Here is a 3923-nt window from a genome sequence, read left to right on the forward strand (position 1 = left end):
TTCCATTAGAACTTAAACAGAGATCATGAATAGAAAAGAGACAATCAATTTCACTTCTACTAACATTATGAAGGAACATAGCATACTATTAAAACTAAAATAGTAGTCTACGTTGATACCAAAACAAAACCCACAATAAATCTAACAGACTAAACTATATTCCATTCGAATTTTACTGAATCCAGAAGAATAATATCCCAACATATGTTTCAAATACCAAAAAAAATTAACAAAAAACATGACAACAAACCGAACCAACTACTATGTCACCGATAACCCCTTTGAAAAACCCTCAACTTTTCGTAAACATGCATTTCATAATACTCTAATTTTGTTGACATTACGCTTAATACCTGGAGTTGAGGAAACGAAATCGTCATCGTCGTCTAGATTTAAAGTCGTTTTTGTCGTGTTCGTGAAGTTAGACTTGAATGAAGTCGACCTTGTTCCTCGCATTCTTCAAGAAACTGTATCACAAACAAACCCTATTGATCGTTTTCCAAATTCAACTTTCATATAAAAAACGATTCTCAAATGTAATACCTTCTATTAAATTGCTTCTTCTTTCTTGATTATAAACAACCGTAAGAAAATATGAGCTCTGATAAAGTCGAATGTAGCTTCCACTGTTTACGTTAATTTGGGGATTTTCTTAATTTGTTACAAAAAAAAGCTATATATTTCCTAATTTGATGGAATGGTATCCGTTGTTATTTAATAAATTGTTTTAAATTATTAATTTTTTTTATTATTATTAAAAACAATTACTTTAAATTAGGAAAAATACTTGGACCACAAACTAGCCTTACATACACACAATACTTAGAATAACATTATAACCTAAGCCTATATATATATATATATATATATATATATATATATATATATATATATATATATATATATATATATATATATATATATATATATATATATCATACACACAATATTTAGAATAACATTATAACCTAAGCCTATATATATATATATATATATATATATATATATATATATATATAACTCATAGTTTCATGAGAACCCGAGAACTAAAGGTGGAACGTTAGATTAAAAAATTTAATGGCTTAGATTAAAAGTGGCATATTTGTAATTATAACTAAATTTAATGGCAGTTTAGGTTTTTTTCAATACACCTTAGAGGTAAATCTGGTATAAAAAAATATCATTCCAAAATATTAATAAAATTCAATTTACCAGTTTATAGAAATTCCCGAAATTACTTTCTATCTCTATCTCTTTCTCTCTCTAGCGTATGATCCTCAATTTCTCTTACATCTGCATCGATCGCCTCCCTTGACGATTTCTCTTACATCTGCATCGATCGCCTCCCTTGACGACGACTACAAATCCGATGTCCTTAATCTTCAGATCATCGATGTCGAATCCACCAACCAAGAGATCAACGCCTTTCGTATTCATCTTCGATTTAAATTGTGGATCGCCAAAGCCATAAGTCGTTCAGTGGTGGATCGATGGAGTATCCATCGTCATGTGAGAGAAAAGCTTCTTCATTAAAATTGAACTCACATGTATACGGTGAAGATTAACAACCACAACACTCACATTATTTGTGCTCTGTCGTGACAACGCCTACTTTTTCAGTAGCATCAATGAATCAGAGCAAGCTCTGTCACAGTTCTCTGACTCTGACTCTTCGCTCTCTGCCAGATTCTTCATGTTCGCCGGTAGATTTTATGCTTTAGTATGTTGACTCTTCGCTCTCTGTAGATTTTGTTTGCGATTGAACTGAATTAGTATTGGTGATTGAATTAGGTTCTATTTTCTTAAGCATATACAACGTGGTCATTAATCTGTTAATTATTTGCTTATTATCCTTTGTATCTTCCGTAGGTTTATTTGTCCTCCATCCGACTTTAGTTGATTTGAAGTTGTGTGCTTTTGGTCACTCTGTTTAGCAAGGGTTGTCCATTGTTTTTTTTTCTTTTACTTTTGTAAAACTATGTTATTTGTATTCTATCTTTCTTACATTCAAAATGCAAAGGAAACCCTTACGGGATGCCCTTAATTTATGCTATGATTATATCTGATCCATTTTTGTTAAGCATTTATGCCTTTTTAGTTGATTTGAAGTTGTGTGCTTTTGGTTTGCACATTAGGTGTTCGTATTTATGTCTCAACTAGTTTTTTTTCCTATCATCATGTTTTTACTGGTTGGCACGAATATATATGTTCACTGTCAAATATAGGAATTGACCTAGAGTTGTATAGAGAAACCATTCTTCCTAGAATCCCAGAGCTGGTATTATTATTTATAAGTTTGTATCTATATATTGCTTATGTTTTTGTAATGATCTTAAAATTTAATAATAATTGTTTAATGGATTGTATAATTCAAGTCTTTCTGATGAGTATCATATACATACTCTTGAAACATCACCGGAAGATACTAACTATATATTTTCTAAGTATATAGTTTATTTTAATTTTCTAAGTATATAGTTTATTTTAATTTGCTTCCTTTTTTCGCATCTAGATTGGATTCTCCCCCATTGTTGCTATGAGAGTTGTTGGGTGAATTGAAGAATATCAACTATATACATTGTTTATGATTATTTGTTTATGGTTATATTCATGTCAAATGAATATATGTATTTTTTATGTTTGATGAGTTGTTTTTATTGGATCACATCAGTTCAAAGTGAGCAATGGGGATTACATATATACAAAGAAATTAATGTTTTGTTAAGTGCACCATAAGGTTAGCTAACCTTAATTCATGAATATTTTTCATTGGTATCTTATGGTTCTAGATAGCAAAGTATTAAAAACTGCTTACCAGGGCATCCCAAATGATCTTTTCTACCATTTGTTAGAATAATTTACAATATAAAAGCTCTTTTGCAAAGGTTTCCCATATGTTTTTCCTTATTTATGGATTATGTCTATAATATTTATTTTGAACATTTATAATTGGTGAATTTTTTGTTACATAATATTTTAGTAATTAATTGGAAGCAAGACTACAAGTGTGATCTGATCCACATGTAAATAACATATGAATTACATGTAATTCACATATGAATCACATGTAATTCACATGTAAATCACAAGTGAAACACATATAAATTACATGTGAATCACATGTAAATCACAAGTGAATCATATATGAATTACATGTGATTCACATGTAAATCACATGTAAATCATAAGTGAATCACATATAAATTATATATGAGTCACATGTAATTCACATATGAATCATATGTAATTCACATGTAAATCACAAGTGAATCATATATGAATTACATGTGATTCACATGTAATTCACATATGAATCACATGTAAATCACAAGTGAATCGGATATGAATTACATGTGATTCACATGTAAATCACACGTGAATCACATGTAATTCACAAGTGAATCACATATGAATTACATGTGATTCACATGTAAATAACATGTAATTCACATATGGATCACATGTAAATCACAAATGAACCACATATGAGTTACATATGATTCACATGGAAATCACATGTCATTCACATATGAATCATATGTAATTCAGATGTAAATCACAAGTGAATAACATATGAATTATATGTAATTCACATGTAAATCACAAGTGAATCACATATGAATTACGTCTATATGCACACATGTATTTTTGTGAGTGTTTGTGCATTAATCAATTTTTTCTTAATTTTCTTGTAGATTTAGAAGAATACGGGGAATATATTGAAGAGGTGAAAAGCAATACATTGAAGAAAATATAGAAATCTTGATATGAAGACGTGAAAACGCTTTGAATTATTGTAGCATTTTTTTGTTTTTTATTTTTTACTTTGTATCGAATAAAATACGTGTACTTTTTTGTTTATAGATTACTAAATAAAAATGGTTTCTTATTTATTATTTATGAATATTATAGTATAAGAAATA

The 3923-nt window shown here is 29.0% G+C and overlaps 1 long non-coding RNA gene across 1 annotated transcript; it reads left to right on the forward strand.

Annotated features, from left to right (window-relative positions):
* Nucleotides 1–1219: 1219 nt before the first annotated feature.
* Nucleotides 1220–3896, forward strand: LOC145162251 (uncharacterized). Its single transcript, XR_013738985.1, has 3 exons — nt 1220–1703; nt 2672–2737; nt 3696–3896. It is a non-coding gene; the product is annotated as an uncharacterized LOC145162251 (long non-coding RNA).
* The last annotated feature ends 27 nt before the right edge of the window (nt 3897–3923 follow it).

The sequence above is a fragment of the Lactuca virosa genome, chromosome 1 (genome assembly GCF_052849685.1).
Source record: "Lactuca virosa cultivar CGN04683 chromosome 1, Lactuca_virosa_CGN04683_v6, whole genome shotgun sequence".
NCBI classification, from domain to species: domain Eukaryota; kingdom Viridiplantae; phylum Streptophyta; class Magnoliopsida; order Asterales; family Asteraceae; genus Lactuca; species Lactuca virosa.